This window comes from Pezoporus wallicus, unplaced genomic scaffold, assembly GCF_028554395.1.
Source record: "Pezoporus wallicus isolate ANWC-B61680 ecotype Strahan unplaced genomic scaffold, APGP_CSIRO_Pwel_v1 scaffold_2584, whole genome shotgun sequence".
Lineage (NCBI taxonomy): Eukaryota > Metazoa > Chordata > Aves > Psittaciformes > Psittacidae > Pezoporus > Pezoporus wallicus.
In genome coordinates this window covers 2,938,655-2,960,901 of record NW_026642851.1, presented here as the reverse complement: position 1 = coordinate 2,960,901, position 22,247 = coordinate 2,938,655, and the positions used below count along the sequence as shown (strand labels likewise).

At 40.0% G+C, this 22,247-nt stretch overlaps 1 protein-coding gene across 2 annotated transcripts in view; it reads right to left on the bottom strand.

Annotated features, from left to right (window-relative positions):
- CDK6 (cyclin dependent kinase 6) overlaps nucleotides 1-22,247 on the bottom strand; it is a 120,266-nt gene that overhangs the window by 65,686 nt on the left and 32,333 nt on the right. The gene's annotated exons all lie outside the window — the stretch shown is intronic.

Below are 22,247 nucleotides of genomic sequence, written 5' to 3'. Positions count from 1 at the left end.
ACAACTTCAGAAGTATGTTGTCCAAGTAAGAAAAATACACAGCAGCTTTTTGCTCTTAACTTTAAACCACACACCACTTTGCATCTCACAAGTTTATGTTTTATTCTGCCAGAGCAAAGTGAAATTTTATTATTCACTTCATAGGCACAGGATCTGTTTCAATTAGAAAAGCTGTTTAAATGACAAATTTGTCAGGGCTTAACGTTACAGAGGGGAAAAGTTTACTTGGCAAAACTTGTATAGAATGTACTGACTAGGACAGAAAGTACCTAAAGATCAAAGTTTAGTACTAAATCATTGTAATAATAACAGTTATTAAGTAACAGTTCTGATTTTTTTCCTGTTTTGTTATAGCGATGCAATCTTCTATGACATTTCCACAGCTGAAGAAATTATTTCACCTGTACTCATGCATTCACATTAATCTCAGTCACATGAAAAGAATGAACCAACAGAATCAAAACTAAATACTAGAAATCCCCCTGAATTCCAAACTAGAAGGATACTGTCAACTTGAAAATTATATTTGCAAAACACGCAGTTACATGAAGATGCTGCAACAAGTAAGAAACAAAAGGGATAAAGAAAAAAGTTGTTTTCTGTAAGCATTTGAATTGAGTTCATGAAACTCCAGCTCTGTGTTTGCCAGTGACATATGCCCTTTCTGCAAGCCATGAAGCACGGTGTCTGCCAATCCTGTAATTAGCAACCAAAATGATTTTGGAGAGGTGGATGGCATGAAACATGAGAAAAGGGAAGATGGATAAATTGAAGCTGGTGGCTTTTGTTCTTCTCTATGGATTTGGACACGTTTCAAGTAAATGTCAAGGCACACTAGTAAAAGGAATGATATCTGAAAATGGGTTTAAAAGTACCTCAAAATATTCAACTTGGTAATACTTCTTTAGCTGGATGCACTTCACAGACATCACTATATAATTTAACACAAAATTAGCGCTTCCATGTAAATGTTTCCTGCTATCTCTATCAAAAGTATTATAAAATGCATAGCTATTAAAGCTGGAAACTCTAATCTGATTTTTAATAAAACATGACACATGAAAAACAAAGGCACAATGAAAACAATTTAGGCACATGAAAAACAAGGAGGTGATTGGTGACATCCAGCATGGTTTCACTAAGGGCAAATCCTGCCTGGCCAATTTGGTGGCCTTCTATAATGGGGCTACGGAACTGATGGATGGGTAGAGTAGCTGACGTCATCTACCTGGACTTGCGCAAAGCGTTCGACACTGTCCTGCATGACATCCTTGTCTCTAAATTGGAGAGACATCAATTTAATGGATGGACCACTCTGTGGATAAAGAACTGGCTGGATGGCCACACACAAAGAGTTGTGGTCAATGGCTCAATGTCCAGCTGGAGACCAGTAATGAGTGGTGTCCCACAGGGATCAGAGTTGGGACCAGTTTTGTTCAACATCTTTGTCAGTGACATGAACAGTGGGATTGAGTGCATCCTCAGCAAGCCTTCCGATGACACCAAGCTGTGTGATTGAGATGATACACTGGAGGGAAGGGATGCCATCCAGAGGAACCCTGACACACTTGAGAGGTGGCCAATGACAACCTCAAAAAGTTTAACTAAGCCAAGTGCAAGGTCCTGCACCTGGGCCGGGGCAATCCCAGGCACAGCTACAGGTTGGGCAGAAAAGAGATTCAGAGCAGCCTTGCGGAGAAGGACTTGGGGTTGCTGATCACTGAGAAACTGAACATGAGCCAGCTTCAGTGTGTACTTGCAGCCCAGAAAGCCAACCGTATCCTGGGCTGTATTAAAAGGAGCGTGACCAGCAGGTCGAAGGAGGTGATCCTGCCCCTCTACTCTGCTCTTGTGAGACCTCACCTGGAGTATTGTGTGCAGTTCTGGTGTCCTCAACATAAAAAGGACATGGAACTGTTGGAACAAGTCCAGAGGAAGGCCACGAGGATGATCAGGGGACTGGAGCACCTCCCATACGAAGATAGGCTGAGAAAGTTGGGGCTGTTCAGCCTGGAGAAGAGAAGGCTGCATGGAGACCTCATAGCAGCCTTCCAGTATCTGAAGTTGTGTATGCTCCATTCCTGGCACTGTTCAAGGCCAGGCTGGACAGAGCCTTAGGTAACATGATCTAGAGTGAGGCACCCCTGCCCATGGCAGGGGGGTTGGAATTAGATGATCTTAAGGTCCTTTCCAACCCAAACCATTCTATGATTCTATGGCCATTTCTGTATATAACTCTGTGAATGGTAGTAACAGTGGGCTGCTCATAAAGTAGTCAGTATTTATTTGAAGACTCTGATAATGGAGGTATTACCATGGAACTATGGAAGCTGTGACAGTGTTTAATTATTATCACCTCTGAAGGATGGTGGTAAACTGAGAACCTCATTCCTTGGAGCTAATGCCTTTTATTCCCTTTGTTTCCCCAGGAAAAACTGAGATCTGGTAATTTGGTAACTAGCTTACTAGGGTTTACACTTTTAAAAGAAATATACAAAGTGTATTGAATCCCCTTATATAATTTCCCTTTGCAGTTCAGAAACATGTGGAAGAGCTAGGACTACAGCTCTGCAGGTTTCAGTCATCAGTGCAGTGGAATTAATACATGTCATAAATGCTCACTCTGTGCTATTATAACTTAAACCCCAACAGCCTTTGGATCAGTCTTTCATACGCAAAAAACATGTCAAGAACATTTAAGTACTTGGTTATCTCAAGTTAATTGTTTCACTGAATTTGGGCCAATTTTTTTTTATTCCAAGTAGGCATAATACCAGATTAAATAAGAAAATAATTTAAAGAACTTAGGGATTAGTCAGCAGACCCTGGTGAGTCCCTTTTGGGTGATATTTCTGCATCTGAGTCATTTGTCAAGTATGTAAACTCATTCCTGCAGTTACCAAACATATCAAGAATGTTTTTTTTCCTGCAACTGATGCGGATTTTGTTTCAACTTTCTTCCTCAAGCTCAGCAAATTCAATCCTGGTCTGCTAGCTGCAAGTTGCAAGCAGTGTCTTCAGTTTCTAAATTCAGAGCCTTCTTCCAGTCACAGGTGAAAAAAGAAAATATTTGAAAATGGAAACAGGTACATCTTTCCCTCCCCACATAGGACTCAAAAGATGAATACAATTTACAGAAGTTCTCTTCACACACAAAAAACAAGATGTGCCGTAGAAAAGTGTACCAGGAAAGTATAAATTTAAGAGGTATTAGGAGGAAGCAAAACTGGGAAAAGAAGCGCTAAATTTCCTCTTCCAGGAAATCCAAAGTTAGTCCATACAGGTTATTCTCTAATATTCATTTTGGACTGTTGATTATGCGCTTTTGCTATCTCTTATTGCTTAATACTGCACATACAAAAAGACCTCTGTTTAAAATTATCTTAAAAGAACAGCCCAAAGACTCATGTGTGTATAGAAGGGCATTTTGATATAAAAAGACCATTTGCTATTTGTGATTCTTTATTGTCCTGTTTTGAAATTCTCAGCCAGTTACGTAAAAGGGCAGAAACCAAAATCACATGATACAGGCTTACTATTATGCACTTTAAATACAAAATACCAAATTGAGCTGCTCAGAATTTGATTTTGCTTGCACAAATACATTTTCAATATCAAACAAAAGAGAGAGCTTTTAAATTACTCTTATTCATACTGAATCATTAATTTTGTGCTGTACGTAAGTCTAGTCAAAACCCGTTAGGCCTCACATTTGGAAAATCACTTCATATTCTCGGTCAGGCACTTGCAAGAAACATCAGACTCAGTCTGGGCTATGCGTTTTCTTTGATACCGTAACTAATATCAGAAGATACTAACCTTTGCTAGCAAATTGGATAAAGGCCATAAATATGCACAAGCCAGATCACTAGCTAATTAAATCAGGATAAGTCTACTCATCTAACAGAAAAGCATCCATTTATATCACTGATGATTGCCCAGGACTATCTCAATTACCAAGATCTAGAAATAACCGCAAGACAGGCTTCATGTGTATCAAGGATTAGCTTATACCATGTCTACTTTTCTCTGAGATTTTCTTTGGAAAATTTTTCTTTCCATAAATTGGAATTACCACTAAAATAATATTACAAAAGTTAATTGAAAAATGATCAATTCTATTAGGCAAACAAGAAGATTCATGTCTTGGCAGATTTGAGGAACAAGCTCCAATGAGTCATGATCAATCCTCTACTGACGTCTATCAGATTTCTTCGGATATTTGATGTTTACAAACATAGACACAGAATAGCATCTGTTGTTGCTGATTACAGATTTCTGCCACACTTCTAATATGACAAAAAGCACGACGGTTCTTGCCTGAGTTGAAGATATATACATTATCTCACTGTGATTACTTTCAGATAAACGTGGCTTCACAATGTTTTCCCTTTTCAGGCTACGTTTTCAATGTGGTCTATGCACGAATCTCAAATATTTATCTATAACTCAGTTGAAAACTGAGCTATTTTGGGATACAGTGAACAAATACACTTTCCTTAGAAGCAAATATGTAGCTTTAATTTTGTAAAACCCTCATAATGGAAACAGTTAGGAGCAACATTTGTTATGTGAATGCTGCATCTTTTGCATGTTCCACCATATATGGTATCAGTGATGGCATTGCTCAAGTCTGATATTCTCTTAATTTATCAGCATTGAATGTCAGGACCAAATTACAATGAAATTTTCAAGCAACACCATATTATGTCATGAGTGTCATGACATAAGAAGTAAGTCCTGCATATTCTGCCTCTGGTGTCAGCAAAGATGGAGATAGGCTGGGTTAGGCTAAGCAGCTGCTGTCATGCCTCTGCCACAGGCAAGATCATGGCTCACATCTCCCAACTTGGGGGCAACAGGAGCAGAAACTCTTGATTTTCCAGACTTTTGTCTCCTCCTTGTGCCCTCCCCTCTTGAATCTACACTTCACTGACCCCTCTTAACCCTCCTCCAGTTTCTGAACCATAAATCCCTTCCAAGCCATTGGTTTGCAAAATACCATCCTGATCCTTTAAGAGTCACCCACCATCTTGACTTCCAGCTACAATATCTGTCAATTGCCTGCAGTAACTTACTTCTTGTTTAGCCAGATTCTCCAGAGTACTCTGCCTGCCTAATCCAAAAGAGGATGGCATGGCTGTCGATCAAATAATTCAAGTATCTACTCCAGGGAAACAGGAACTATGGAGTGTTCTGGGCACTGGTGCAGAGGCACTGGCAGCTGGGGCTGCAGGGGCCTCTGTCAGGGAAGACCGGGGGCTGCCCCGTGCCAGACACATCTGGCTCCAACAGACCCACCAGAGGGTACAGCTGGGCCTGTCAGCCAAGATGGCGGTGCCTCCATGAAAACATATTTAAGAAAGGGTAGAAAATGTTGGCGGGAAAGAGGAGGAGGAAACAGAACGAGTGAGAAACAGCACAGGGAACACCAAGTTGGGAGGAGAAAGAGGAGGTACTCCATGGTGGAGTAGAAATGCACCCTGCAGCCCCTGGAAGACCCGCATGGGAGCAGGTGGATATTCCTGAGGGAACTGCAGCCTATGGAGAGGACCTGTGTTAGAGCAGGCAGAAAGCGTTCGCAGGAAGGAGCAGCAGAGAGTCACTGCGGCTGACCACAGCCCCTCACACCCCATGGCCCTGTAGTGCTCGGTGTGGGGGAGTCAGGAGTGAAGTGGAGCCTGGAAAAAGGCAGGGAAAGGTGTTCTCTGAATGCTTCCTTTTTTTTTTTTTCTCCCCTCCTACTACCTAATTACCAATTAAATATCTGTCTTAAGTGGCATTAAACTAAGATCATTTTCCCCAGGGTGAATCTGTTTTTTCACAGTATGCAATCTCCCTGTCTTATCTCAGCACATAACCTTTTTCCTTGTTCTTTATTTTCTGTAGCTGAGGTGGGGGAAAGGAGTCAGTGGCTACGTGGGAGTTCGGCTGTTGGGCTAGTCTATCCCAACACCATGGTAAAGGTACAGATGCTAGAATTGGCCTTGGTAAAGGGGGACACATCATGACGCAACCTGAAGGAAAACACCAAGAATAATACTCCTTCAGAGAAGACCTCCACCCAGAGGTAACATACACATTTGAATGGCTGCTTGTTATATGAAGCTTGCATCTTTCCTCCATTGACTAGTATGTCAAGAGAAAATCTTTAATCAAATTGCCCTTGCTCATGGTCATAGGAGCTCCTAATACCAGAGAAAGTAAGCCTCTGGAAATCCACAAATATATATACTTGTCATATCACCAAAGAAAAGCAACACAGTACAGATCCTTGTCAGCTGCAACAGACCCTAAATCTGCACTAATATACAGGCTTTTTATGGCTTTTTCTTTTTTCCTCTTCCTGCTCAATTTATGTGCTAAGATTTGGTAAAACACAGCAATCTTTTGGAATGTCCGAACATTTCTCCTACTCCTCTGCAGAGTATCACATGCACCTGCACAACAACCTGCATCCTTCACCCAGAGTTTCTATCTACATGTTAAGTGTTTTTCTCTTTTTGCTGAACGGAATAAAATGTCCCTATTTTGGATGGCAGATGTTGGGATACTTGTCCTGAACATTTCCTGTAGGAGTGTTTGCATAAGAGACAATTGCAAGTGTAAACAAAGAGGATGAGTTTTAGACAGCAATGTGTAATGCGTCAGGCGACTTTGACAAAAAGGCACACTGCCTCTCACTGAACAGCAGGGCCTTCTCTGAGCAGATGAAGAGCAGGATGAGGCTTCCCTCGTATCCTACAGGATTATACAGAACCCCCAAACATCCAATTCCTTTCAATTTAAAGGGCACTTTTTAAACATGTGGGAATGAAAGTTTAAAGGGTTTTCACATTCTCTGGGGCCTATTTTTGAAGCAGAATAACTACAGCACTTCTATGGTTATACTTTGCAACAAACAGTCAACATTAATTAATGCCAAAAAAACAATGGCATTCCTGAGGAATTACACAGTACAGATACATGAATAGCAAAAGACATGATTAATGTTGTTACACTGAATCTCAGAGGCATTAGTAATAACATAGTGACTCCCTGTTAAATGCAGTTATTTTCTTTTCTAAATCTTGTCCTCACGCTGGGCTGGGAGCCCATCACAACAGCCCATCCAGAATGCCATGACTGCTATGGTGGGGGCAAAGAGGCAATTTGCCACAGCCTATGAAGCTGCAGGATGCTCTTCTCCATGCAGCTGGCTGGGTGCAGTGGCTGGGACAGAGTAAGAAGCAGAGAGAACCCTGCCCTCATGCCCTTTTCCTTCTCTCAGGAGAAAGCTATTCTGTTTGGTCTCCCTGCAGGGCATTCCAAAAAGGGAGGAGGAGGCTGTGCTCTTTGCCTTTACCTAGCCAAACTATAGTCTCTCAGAAGTCATCCATGATCCAATCCAATATATACCCAGTATACAGAGCTCTTCCTCTGACTTATATTGTGTGGCAGTTTATCTCAGAGTAGTCCTATTGTTTTGCATGAAATCATTAACAGGGTAAGGTTCATCCCTCAGAAGACTGCTGTGATATTCCTGTCAACTAAATAGAGTACCAAAAGAATGTGAACTTCACAGCATGTTCAATCTAAATATTTCACTGTTTTGATAAGAGAACAATAAATCCAAATGACCCATTCACTTTGCCATATTAATCAACCTCACTGTACAAGACAAAATGTTCATTTTCTGTTTGCAGAATAAAATGCTGTCCAGAGAGAAAAAAACAGCAAATTCATTTAGTGTATTATTAGGGAACCAATATCTGCCAGGCTTATGCAATTAATTGGTCTAATAATTGCTGGGAGTTTTGTACGCTGCTACCCCAAACGTAAACAATTTGTTGCCAGTTTTAAGTATCTTTAAATATCAGGTAAAATATTTGCATAATTATTTTTGAATTGTAAAATTATTTCAATTATATTAAAGACACTTCAATACACTCAGGGTAGATTAAGGGATGTTTTAAAAGAGATTCTGAGAAACAGTTTTTGATTCATTTTAAACTACTTTTGGAAGACAGAAAGCACAGCTCAGGCAAGTGATTCTGATTATCCAGTTCTTAGGATGAAGAACCCTACAGACATGCATGCTCACAACAGTATTCATGGATGTATATAGGCATTTTAGTATTTTGAATAAACCCACTGAAGTCAATATTATTCATACTAGTCAACTGCAAAAGTATAAACAATGAATATAGTTTTGGTTGGTTGGTTGGGTCTTTTTAATTTGTTTTGGGTTTTTATGGCTAGAACTGCTTGCATAACAGTTTAAAAGATACAATACCTGAAGGACTGGAGTCTCTAAAACACAGTTTTGAAGACTATTTTCATTGCTATTATAACCAGTAAGGTAACCAAGATTAGAAAATTCTAAATAAATTACTGCAACTGTGAACAAGATGCAGAAAAAATGCAAAATTTTAACTGAATTATAAACGTCCATGCTAGTCTTTGAAAAACCTTGAGGCTGAGAAACGCTATTTGCAATGCCATAAGATTATGACTGAATTTTACACAAGGAACTATTTTCCTTTATTGTCATGCTGCTGTAGACTGAATTCAATTCATAGCTACCACAGCAGGTTTAACATGTTCCGCTCCCTTTGCCTGCACTCACCAACTGTCCCTTCTAAATTAGAAGGGAACCACTGGATTTTTACTGCCACAGGTGACCCTGACCAAGCATATTTTGGCATACTTCAAACACTACTCAACTGCCAGTACTCACCCGCAGCAAAGGCAACATGGTTAAGACAAGACAAATGGCTGCACCTAATTGTGTTCAAGGAACTGTTCTGAATAACCTTATGTGTGCCCTCCTTAAAACAGAGACCTGCATTAATATTTTAGAGGTCTTGAAAAGTGTCAGTCTTAGTACATGTCTGCTTTACCAGTATCTTAATATTGCCAGATTTGCATACTGATCTCAGTATCTGTGAAGCAAATCCAGTATGTGAAATGTGTACTTAACACCTGCGGGACACATGCATATTACATGTGTATAAGCATACATGTGGATGTATTTAATTTCAGGCAGATCAATATTAATTTAAGTGTCTGTAAGTCCTCCCACACCAATTTCTCATTTTGTAGCTCAACACCTCTCAAGTCAGTTTGCAATACAGATCTTTCAAGTCTGACTTCATCAGCTGCAGTTTTTCGTATTTGATGAGAAAGACTTGTGTGGCTGAAAGGAAACCTATACAACTATTGTCCCACTTATTTTCAGTGATTCAGTGTACCAAAAATTCCAATCAAAGTGGAATTACCAGACATGCAAATGAAGCACATAACATTTTCTACCTGGCTCTTGGTATTTTTTTAAGAGAAAATACATGCAAATTAAATGAGAACAGAGGGGAATTTTCGTTTAACAATTTGACAGAAATTAGCACATGTGCTGTACTGTTACCAAGACCTGTCCTGGCTATGAAATTTTTACAGCAGGTAAATGTAACTTTGTGATCAACAATCTTTTTTAACTGCTCAAAACTTTCCACTCTTTGTGCCCAGTAGCAGACACAGTAGAAGGCACGGCTCTTAACTGAATTTATCAGCTTTTCAGCCTGGAGAAGAGAAGGCTGTATAGAGACCTCATAGCAGCCTTCTGGTATCTGAAGGGAGTTTACAAGGATGCTGGAGAGGGACAATTCATCAGGGCTGTAGCAATAGGACAAGGGGTAATGGGTTTAAACTTAAACAGGGGAGATTTAGGTTGTATATAAGGAAGAAGGTCTTTACTGTGTGGGTGGTGACGCACTGGAACGGGATGCCCAAGGAAGTTGTGAATGCTCCATTCCTGGCAGTGTTCAAGGGCAGGTTGGACAGGACCTTGAACAATCTGGTCCAGTGTGAGGTGTCCCTGCCCATGGCAGAGGGGTTGGAACTAGATGATCTTAAGGTCCTTTCCAACCCAAACCATTTTATGATTCTATAATTCTATGGTCTGAGCCTAGATAAGCAAAAAAACAATTATTTTCCCCTGTATCCCTGGATGATATCATCACAGTTATGTACATCCCCATATACTTTGTGGGAAACTTTCTCTTAAGCTTTTCATAAAATTGTACTTGAGACAGTCTCTCACAGCTCAGTCTTGTTGTTACCCACTCTTTGATTCCTTATACAGTCTGAGAACGAGATGAGGACTAAAATGAACCAAGAAAGCCCCTAAACTTTTCACTGGCTCACCCAGTTGGTTGAGACTTGAAATAGCCTCTGTGATTTGTATGCATTGGCTCTAAAGCCCATTTTGGCATTTGGCTGGTGACTGACAGCTGTCAAAATTTGGTATCTAAGCATCATATCAGATCAACTGGATTGCTGGGGCAAAGCTGTAGTTTGAATTCTGAAGTATACTTCTAATGTAATTCCAGTTTCTTTAATGGTCACTGTACTTGACAATGACTGATGCTGTGAGCCTCTTCTGGGGTAAACCCCAGACTTTCATTTGACTAAGTCAGCCTATTCTGGAGCACTCTGTACACTCCCCTATCTCTATCAACTCTCAGTAGAGCATAGATTTTTGATTGCTTTTAATAGTATACACTTCCTTCTCTCATCCTCGGACATCATTGTCATTTCCTCTTCATAGGCTTTGCTTCTGCATTCCCAAGCTGTATTTTGGGACATCCTAAGCATATCACCAGTTGTTTCAATCCTTGTGGAAGCTCTCCTGATGTAATCAGAGAAATAAGTCCACCCAGAAAATCCACAAGGGTGGATGAGACTCCTTTCAATTACTTCAGTTTGCTTCCAGGAGGAGTTCACAGAATCACTGTCTCACTCCTTCCCAGAATCTACAAACTACAGTACATTATCAACCACTGATGGACCAATTCTGTGACACTGGTCCTTACAAGGAAAGGTACCAAGAAACAAAACCCTTTCCCTGGAGGAGAACACTGCTCAATCAGCACTACAGCTGTTTACTAGCACCTTCATGACGCTGTTGGTCACAATAACTCTTTAATTTATTCAGACTCTATTAAGGGTTAAAAGTATGGCATATGTTGACAGCCAACACTCCTCACTAACAGGAAAGACACATTGCTGTGGGGCCCAGATCTCAGCTTCTCCTTTGCTGCAGCTGTCTGTGGATAGCAGCTAATTGTATCCACTTTTTAACCTCGAGGATAGCGTCTGGAGGGGACCAAGTGCCACAAGCATACTTTTTTTTTTCCAACGGTCATTTCCTCTCTGGTGTAACTTGCATGACAGCATGTGACAAGCAGAAATTAATGGGGACACTGCTGTGCCAATACCTCTTGAATTGCTTTGACACTGGCTGCAGGCTGCCTGCTTGGCCACCCAGCCAAGACCTCACATGAAATGTGGCAAGGGGCCCACAGCTCTATTCACTAACAAGCCAGCTGGTCAGTGATTAGAAAGCTGAAACAATGCTGTGCACATACATCAAGAAAAATGCTTTACAAACAGCTTTGGACTTCAGAGGTAAAGTCTTCTAGAAGAGGAAATCTGTAAATTTATCATCTGGGGACTGCTACCTTCAGCTAACACTACAGATAACGTGGAAGGTCCTGGAAGATGACTGTCCTACACTGTCACCTGAGCAGAAGAAGGGCTAATCTCAGAACAAAGACTAACAACACGCTCAGTATCATGTGCGAACAGCTTAGACCACATGGATTGTGGTCCAGAGGAGCATTCAAACTATGTAAATACATAGAGATTTATGACAGACATCTCTTCCTAATGGTCTATCAACACCTTAGCAAGATTATTGACATTTCTGCATAAATTCTCCCCGGATTTGTCTGCAGTGTAGCATCAAGAAGGATGAGGTTTGTTTATACGCTGATACATAACAACAAAGGATGAGACTAGAAGCATCCCAGGGGATTTGGATGACCAGATCTCCTACACCCAAGGCAGCTTTGATCATTTCACCAAGCTTTTTTGAACAGCATCCACTAAAATTCATAGGTTCTTTATGAAACACCTATGTGGCAACAAGAAAATAAGTCATGCTTCTTTTGAACCATGAAAAAAAGCAGTCAAATGGATCCTATAGATTAGAAACCCCCAAAATCATTTAAAATCAGTAGGGCTTGGGCTCCTAATTTTCATTGCTCCCTTGAAGTTACAAACTCTGTCCAGCAATTTTTAATTGAAAAAATTTGTTTAAACTTATCACCAGCATGCTCTATTACCTGATATGCACATATCAGGACATATACAGATACATATGAGCTCAAGGCACTGTAAAAGAGGCTGGCAAGACAGCAGCCACTTTGTGAATTAGAAACTGGGGTTACTGTAGAGTTTGGACTTTAGGCCTCATTAATTTTGACTGTTTTCATTACAAAAATCTCTAGGAATTCAGCATAGTCATGAACAGCACTTGCATGCTAAGGAAGAAGATGGCTTTATATTAGGCCCAGCTAAAGCCCAGTGAAATCACTGGGACTCTGTCCATCAGTTTTCAAAGATCTGAGTTGGTCCCACTGCTTTTAAATACCTCCGTTCTCCTCTCACACTCATCAGGTCCAGGAAGACCTTCAGAAAGATGCAGCCAATCTTCTCTGAGACAAAACTGTCAGCATGACACCAGACATTGAAATGCAGCTATTCTCTAGATTTAGACACTCCTTTAATAAATAGTTAACAGTTTTAATTAAAGATGTGAAAGGAAGCAGGAAGACAATCTCTTCCAAATCCCTCCATGGAATACACAATAAGTAAAGCTCAGTTTCGCACTTTTTAGAAGCCACTCTTCAATGATTTTTTTGGTTGTAATGTACTTGCATGGCAGAAACATTGTGATGCTCATCAGTGCCGTACAATGGCTCAACATCAGGGTGAGTTACTACCCGAGCTCTAGTTACAGGAATTCATTTAACTTTGCTGCCTCTCCTGCTCCATATTATAAATTCAGGGATAATGGTTAACTACTTCATGAGTGTTGCAAAGATTAACTGGTTAATGTTTATTAAGTATTCCAAAGATTTAGAATTTGCTTTCGTTATAAAGGCATGACAACCTTGAAGAAAGCCAAGGACAAACACAAGAAGAAAGATTTCTTGGATGTAAGTTATGGCTGGAAATGGGCTTCAAGAAAGAGCTGAAAGGGTACAGTGGCCTACTGGAACCAGCTTGGCAGGAGCCCCAATCCAAGACTTGTACATATAGCTTTGCAATGCTGTTATAGCATTGTACGAATTGTCAAAATAGGGATGAGAATCTTACTGATGCCTTAGCACACCTAAATCAAAAGTAGGGAACAAGACAATTGTTTTTTTTGACAGCACTCAGCAGATCGCGTTGTTCTACATATTCACTGTAGCAATTCATTTGCAATTCTATTATGCTGAATTAAAAAATCCATAGCTCTTGAGCCAAGAGCATTACAAGGGAAACAGGCACTTCATCCTACAGACAAGCCATAGTGAAGAGGTCTTGCAAGAGGAGCCAAGTGCACAAGACCTTTTGTTTTCACGAAAAGCATGAGAAATTTGCTGACAGCACCAGACTAGGGGAACTACTGCTCATTCCCTTCCACTCACATGGTCCATCAACTTTCTCCTTTCTTTTCTTTTACAAGTAGTGTTTACTTTAAAAAGCAGAATTCCCTACCTTTTCCTTAACTTCTTTCTTTCCTCCCTTCATGCACCCTGTTTCCCTTTTCTGCCCCATCCCCAGTTCTGACCCTTCTCTCTTTCACTGCACCCCATCCCACTCAGCCATCTCCTCTCCCACCGAACTCACTCTCAGGCCTTGTGGTCCTACTCCACCTCTTTGGGTTGCTGCCTCCCACAGGCCAGGTGATTACCAAGCAAGCTAGGTCAGCAGAAGATGCCACCTATTAGCATTAGCGGCTCATCTCAGATTTCTCATATAACAAACCTTAACAAGTAGTGATAATGCCAAAGATTTTTGCTGTGCCTGCAGTGGTGGGAATGGTCCCACACATCTGAAGAGTCTCTCTGAAGTTCCATGGGCCATAGCCCCTCCAGTTCTGATCAAAATGACACTGATTTACATTAGTGTAAATTAGAGTAAACCTTGCCTTGTTTTTGTTTGAATACTTGACTGGTTCTTAAAAAAGCAGGCATCTTCGACACAATGAGTGAAGAGCCTACTTATTTCTCAGTGTTAGGAAAACAGACAAGAATCAGCTCTGCTTTGGGGATGAGGGTGAGGTTTAGGCATAGAGGGAAAGGTGTAACATGAGAGTCAGTAGTCTTCCTGGGAGGGGGGAAGATTGCCTCCAGTATCTTTTGAAAGTAAAGTGTCACAAATGACGCACGTGACAAATGCAGCTTGTGACATATTCATCATTGCTTCTCAAAAGGGTAACTTGTGACAAGCAAAGAAGTATGCTGTTTATTATGTAAGCCAATCTGGAAAAGAAAACTACATGTCTTCTTGTGTATCTTCACTGCAACCATTCACAGAAAACCTATGAGGATGAAAGTACCTACAACCTAAACTGGAGCACATACGTTTGCGCTTTGCTGAATCAGGCCCTAAAAAAGTAAGTCTTTTGCTTTCCCTATCAACAACAAAATATTTACAAATTATGCAATACAATATCAAATTCTGCATTATTCCAAAATGACAACAAACTGTATCTTCAGAAGGGCAAGTGAGAGAGGATAGGGATCACTATCAAAGGACTTCTGTTTTCTTTTGTTTATTAAATAGCAACTGTATTATTTACTGCAAGCTAGTGAGCAGCTGGGTGTAACACATTTCCATGCTGTGTAACCTCTCCTTATGCTTCGTTAGATTCCTTATCAGGACCAGAAGAAAAGAAATCTCTCTGTTATGCTTTTCCTGTGGCAAAGGAAAAGACAAGATGATGACTTTCCAGCTCATTTCACTTGTACAACATTCTCATCAATCACCATGGGGTAGGTCTTTGTTATTTTCACTGAAGGACTGTTCTTAGTTTTCTGTCACAATAAAGCATGACTCCACTAATTAGCAAATCAAGGTTACCTCCACCACATTTGCAAAAGAACAAAATGCAAACATAAGACTAAAGGTACTTCTGAAATATTTTCCAAAGCCCCAGTTTCACAGACATAAACCTAAGTTGAAATAGGTCTAAATTCTCTGCACTGAAATGAAGGTTAAAATCTGAAACACTCAGAGTAGTTGAGGTAAGGAAGCTAAACTAACCATTTCATCAAGAACCAAAAGCTTTCTGCTTGTTTTGCGACTTTCTGCTCCAGAAACCAAGCAAAGAAACTGTGGTTTATATTTGTTTTAAACTCCCTGTCAAGTATGCATCTCTTTGCAGTTTTGGTTCACTATAGCCCACGCAGTTTGGCCTCTATTCCCCTTTTCCTAAGTCTTCAATAAGCCCTATAAACATCAGTAGGAATTACGTGAGCAAACAAAAAACAAGAAAGGGATATATTCTAATCAACACAAAACCCTAATAAAAAATGCTTTCTAAGATGGTTTCTCCTCCTTTAACTTCATGTTTTTATATGTCTTTTCCTTTTTGGTCTCTGTTGCTTCTCACCGAAGGACAGTTATACACAACATACTATTGTAATAACAAGCATATGGCTCAGAGATCATTGTTGACTTTCTCAAGTCTCAAATTAGACACTTTTATTTAAAATACATGAAAGACATCTGTATACTCTTTCATTAAATGCATTTTACATTTGTAACATCCTACGTATTCTCTTGGAACCATTTCCATTAAAATGCCGACTCTGGGTTTGGATAGCAAGCATTTCCTTTGTAACACTGAGGGAGGAGTATGTTACTGTCAAAACTTCTCTCTAAAAAGTCCTTGCTAAAATATTCACCCTGCTTGTCAGAACAGGAATATCTGCAGCTAATTCCAAATGAAAGAATATTTTAGAATGAATCATAAACTAGATGTCAAAAAAAGGCAACACTGCCATTCCAGTATCCCTTCCCTGCTGTAAAACTACACGAAAAATGACTCTGTGTTTGCACGCACAGAATATTGTAACATTTTGGAGCCTTCTGAGATTCCTTAATTGTAGTTATGCAACAGAACTGTCATATCCTAAAACAAAGGACAAACATTCAGCAGCTGAATTTACTGGCTTGGAAATGAAATGCTCTTAAGAGATGGTTAACATGTCTTCTTGATTATTTTTGGCATTTTAAAGTTACAGTGCGATGCTTCCTATTGCACAGACCAAAGAAGTGGGACATTTCAGAAATACTTAGAATTTTTATGGCGGTTTGTAAATTCACATATTTAGCAACACTGAAAACTGCTGAGCAGTAACTTTGTTTGCAATTAAGCCACTAATTTCAATGCGCCCTTTATGGTATAAGACACTGTTCAGTATTAATAGATATAATGTGACATAATGTTATAATTTGCTGGCTTCTAATGAGCTGGCCACAATAGTAAAAAGCAGCTGCTTCTTTTAAGTGGGTATTCTCAAGAGTCATGATTTTCAAAGAAGGCAAATGGGAAAATTCTGTGGCCAGAACAGTTATGGTATTAACGAAAAAAGAAATAAACAAACCAGTCCGTCAAACCTGTGATCCTCCGTAACCCTTTTCCAGGACTGAGTCAGTTTACTGCGATGACCAACTATGACACACTTTTGTGAATAGTCAGGATTTGGGGTCCAAAGGCACAGACACTGCTTACACGTAAGTTTTGAGGGAAGACTACTTCCTCACTCTGACAAAGCATTTAAACACAAGCAAATGCATGTTTATGACTAATCTGAGACTACAGAAACAATGGTTTCAATTCTTCTTTAACCCTGGAATGTATCAGGTTATAGTATAGGAAAACAATCGATTCTCCTGTTAGCTCCTCTAATTCAGTCTTTCAACCCACTTCTAAAGCTGGAGCAATCTGTTTACATAAAATTAAGCAGAAGCTTAAGTGCTCTGATGGAGCAGAGCCTCTGCTCCCTTTGGAGTTTCTTCCTTAAGGTCTACAGTTGAACCGTAAGGTTCAGGTATATATTCCAGCATGAGTTTAAATGTTTTACGTACACTGACATCAGCGGTAATATTGTATAGCTGTAACGATAACAGAGAAGAAGAACCTAAAATACTAATGTTTATGAGTCTTTGGATAAGGCTTCCAACCAAAAAATTACAGACAAATTTGATCTAAGAGCTAAAGCCATCGTAATTTGCTCTTAATTGCAAACTCTGGAGGAAAACAAATGAAAAGCTGCTTGCTAACTGATGCTAATAGCACTGCACGACATGCACCCCTGGAGGAACCCGAAGAAGCCCACAATTACACGACAGAAGAATTTGACCAACAGTTGCGCTCTGGGGTACCGACATGGGCAAATATTACAAAACCATGTCTGTTTTATTAGAACTACAAATAAATTACTCATTTTAATTTCCAAATATTTTCCCCTGCTGTCGCACCAAGAGCAAGCAACAAACAGCATTTCTGTTATTTTTCTCGCATTTCCATTCTAAATTTTCTGTCTTCTGGCAGCTGACTGCAAGCTTACTAGTAATGTGTGTCGCTGTTTAGACTTATTAAAAAGAAGGATATTCTCAAAATGGAAGAAAGCTCATTTTATCTCACTTTGAAACTTGAGGAACCTGTAACATGAACCATCCACTGATTACAGAGCACTGACATATGAAGGAAGCAGTTGTGTAAACGTGTGAAGTGGCTGTGGGGGGGAAACAGCAGAGCACAGGAGAAGCACAATTTTAGACAAATAATGCTGTTGTAGGATCTGATTATCATGAGTCACGGTTAACAAGGTATTGTGTAAAGGCCAGCCAAAAAGGAGGGCCTATTACAGTGAGTCCTTATACAGTCAAGGGTTTTCATGCAGCCTCTTCCATTAAAAGCTTACAAATAATATGGACAAGACAGACCCCAGGTGGAGAAATGGTGTGACAGTTCCATGACATTACTTTTTAATGGGAGTAGAGTCAGTTAGGAGGGAATAAGCAAAATGGAAAGAGAAGTGATGGACAGAAAAATTCTGGAGGGAGGGAAAAAACCGAAGATTGCTATACATTGTAAATACAGAGTGGAAGTGAGGTGAAAAAATGAAGATGGAAGGGAAGGATGGAGGAAAGGGCTGGGAAAAAAATGCTATTAGCACAGGCAGAGAACACAGAGTTAAAATCACTGAAAGCTCTCTGAGTGTCAGAGGTTTTAGCTTTGGTTGCTCCAGCAGCTGAGGGTAGCTGGCTGATGCCACTGGCTGGAGCTTCTCTGCCCTTTTGTCCCTGACAGCCAGAGGGTGGGAAGCTGGAAGGAACCATGTGTGTTCTGATATCTGCAAGGGCAGGTGGGATGGGGGGTCTCCAGGTGACTCTGATCTGACACACTAGGTAGGACAGAGAGGCGAGGCCTCAGCTGCGTCCCATTTTATTCCTTCCCTGTAACAGCCCTCATTCCAGCTTGGCTGTATCTGATAATGAGCTGAAACATAAGCCTATAGGATGGACTCTAGGAATCAGCAGAAATACATGTGTGCGTATTATACACATGTATGTGTATGTGCAGTACGCCTTCACGTGTACACATATAAAATAAATAATCTACACCAAAGCACTCCCTAGACACAGGAGGAGAATCGGTGCTATCCCTTCTGTGTTCTTGAACTGTTGATTATTCTCTAAGCATCTGAGTTGCCAGTTCTGGCCTCTTTTGGCTCACATCTATTTTGAGATCATGAACTTCATAGACAGTGGAGTGATGACCATCAGGGTTCCCATTCCCTTTCTCCCACTTGCTCAAATAGCAACATTCTTTCTGCAAATATGCCAGAGGACTTTTACAATAATTGTATGTATATATGTATGTCTTTATGTACCTACATATATATAAATAATTTTTAAATTCTTAAAGCTAATTTTAAGTCGTAGATATGTGAACATGCAATACAAAACAATTCCACCCCATCCATTTGCACGGGACATTGTTCTCTGGCATAAGCTAAATACATCTGTTACAAAGGAAAAGAAACAAACTCAACATATCTTGATTAAATCAGTGTGCCAATAAAGTAACATGCTTCAAATTAATTTTTACTGCGGGATGAAATAACCTGCCTATTCACTGGCATATAAGCAGTGCATGTAGCTAGTGTAAGAGTATTAAATTTCTCTTGGGGTGGAATAGAGAAAACAGTTTTATAACACATAACTTGTTTACTATATTATCTTCTATCAGCGATGAGTTGTCTGTGGCAAACTTCTTAATTATTTTACACTACAGCTGGATATATGCTGTGAATAAATATGGACACTATGTGAATATTCTAGTATAGAGAATCTGAGCTGCAGTAACTTGGCTGAGTTGGCTGAGATGGGAAATTGAGTTGGCTATCCTGGTGCAATGCTTCTTGTCCCAGATCAACTGAGTTCAACCCTTAGAATCTAGAGTTCAACAAGAAAAAATACATTGGCCAGGTTTCCCAAGTATCTGTCTTGTCACAGTTTGTGTCATTTGGTCTCCCCTTCCACATTAAGTATAAAAGTTCTGAAAAAGGGTGAAGTATAGCTCTGTGGATATGCAGAAGCATAGGTGCCTTATTTTCTTCCAGTGCAGAAACTGGTAAGAAAGTGATTTCTATCTGCCCCCAACTTTTGTTGATCAAGAATGGCTCTTCAAACATCTCCTCTTTATCTCATATATGCTGCAATTCGACTTTCAAATTACTTGTCAAAAATGACATATGGGTTGTAAGAAAAGTTCAGAACATGGGTAAATCCAGACATTTCAGTCTATTGTTCTGCCACCGCTTTACATACACCATAAGTTGCAACAGCTTTCTCTTAATTGCTTTAACTGTGGCATCTCATCTTTGATGAAGAGAAAGATTCTGAAAGCAAGAGTGATACTTCTGCTGATCGCTGAGGTAGGATTTACTTGCAGAGCAAGTTGTGACTATACACCACCACTGAGACAAAGGAAAGCATCTTGAAAATACTCCCCCTTCCAAGGAGTGGCCACAAGCTCACTGTGGAACAGTACAGCATTGTCTCTGACATGCTGCCTGCCATGTAGACCCACTTTTACACCTGCTTGAGCATTATCCCTACCTCATGATCTCTTTCTTTCTTCAGTGGCATCAATGACTTTTACATAGCAATTGCTACCACACTGATGTTCCAACAGCAAAACTGCAGTGCGACGAACAATCCAAGAGCATCTGCAGAAAATCTGGAGCAGCAGGATCCATAAGCTTTCTTTTTTGTATCACATTAATGTCCAGCTCTGCAGAACTAGCAGAAATTAAATGAGCTGATAGCAACATTTCACTTCCAGTGTTTGTAATACTGGCATTTTGCAATGATTTGATCATAAATCCTGCTCTACCAAAGGCTCAATCTCCATCCCTGCCCACAATTCAGAATCTTTTCAGTTTCTTAATTCCCTTTGACTTTCAGAATAAAGATGATTTCTGGCCCTCCATCTATTGAAAACAATAGCTTCCTTCTGACTTCAGAAAGGATGTGTCCCTTAGAGCTGCCTTGAGAGTTTGGGCCATTGAAACAAAAGTAGGTTGAGATGTCTACTTAGAGTCCTTGTTTGACATCTTTTCACAGTGACATTTCTAATTCAGTGTCACTGTTTTGAAAGGCTAAAATTATTATTTCAGGCAGGTTGCTTTCATGAATTATGCCACAATATTGCTTGACTGTCTTCCAAACTGGAACAACTGAAAAAATGTGAAGCGCTCCAATGATTTTAAATCACTCTAGACAGGACAGAGTAATTGAAAATTATTGGAGTGCCTCACATTTTTATGAGCTCTCAGTTTGCAAGCAATGGAGGTAGTCCTGGGCTATAGCACTGTAAAAACCCAACTATACGTTATCATCAATTTGAATTTGCAGGAATTTGAAGATATTTAACACCACCATAATTAAAATCAGAGGCTGTACACTGACTGTATGGGAAATAAATGACAACACCCACAACAGAGGGAACCACTACCCTTTGGAAAATATCCTCTTTTTAAGGTTTAGTTCCTCTAAAGTTGTCACTTGTGCAGGGCACCTGCTGTCTCTCCTGCAATCCTTCCACGAAGCAGTCCAAACCCTAGCAATACCATAACAGAGGAAAAAAAAAAAAAAAAGATTTATCTCACGGTAATATATCAGTTCAGTCCTTTTGTTTTTCATGTCTTTTTAGTGGCAACTCTTTCATTCATAATACAGAGTCCAAACAAAATTTACTGCAAAATATTCCACAAAGAATGAGATCCTCAGCAGCTGTAAATGAGCATCATTTCACTGAAGCTAATGGATTTATACCTCTTAGTATCAGTTTTGGGTCTGATTCATTATTTTTGGACTCTAAATTCCTCACTAAGTTTTGCTTCTCTCTTTACAACAAAAGTACTGACAGGAAAATGTTAGTAACAGCTCTTATTCTTAGTATCTTTCTTATTAATTTGAGTAGGCTCTTTTTTTTTCAGTTACTTCTAACTTTGATGTTGTTAAATATGGCCACACTCTGAAGACTCACAGTACTGGTGAATCTGTTTTCCTGGAATATCTTGTGCTGTTTTCAGAATTGCATGATTGTGTGACATCTGCTCCACATCTCATACGTGATCGAGCGGGTAGGTACAGATGGCTGATGACTCACCTCACAACACCGAACACTGGTTTGCCTTCTGAGAAGCAACATCTTCATATTAATTTTGTAAGAGTCTTGCAAAGATATAACTGGTGTGCCTGGTTTGATAGCAGGTAACGTAAGTTACAGGAAATGCACAGGGATGCAACAGCTATATTTATTCTAGGACTGGGGGTAATACTTTAAAATTCAATGTATGGGTTACTATCAGATAAATCCACAAAAGGAAATTAGGTTCACTGCTGTACTTTCTCAGTTTTAGGCATCTAAATAGCAAAACCTGGATCACCAAATCAGAATGGAGACCTAGGTTTCCTATGCATAGGAGAAACAGAATAATATCCACAGAAGCAATTCAGTAGGAATCAGGAAACGCCAGATAAAAAGATATACCTTTGATTTGTCTGCCCTGTTCCAGGCTGCAGGGGAATACCATGAAGATTCACAGATCACAGACCTGAGTAGAAGGACATTCCCAGCTCTTGTAACATCCCACGACAGATAAAGTATGCACCTGTGCTGTTATTGGAGATGTTTGTTCTGCTCCCTCCTCTGTGGACTGTCACATTGAGACAGGCCCAGCCCAGTTAGCATGTGTCGCTTGGGTAGGCTAAATTTTGATCAGTTGTGAGAAAACTACTGCAAGAAGTCACAGCTTTATTTATAATGACATTACCTTGTAAAGGTAACT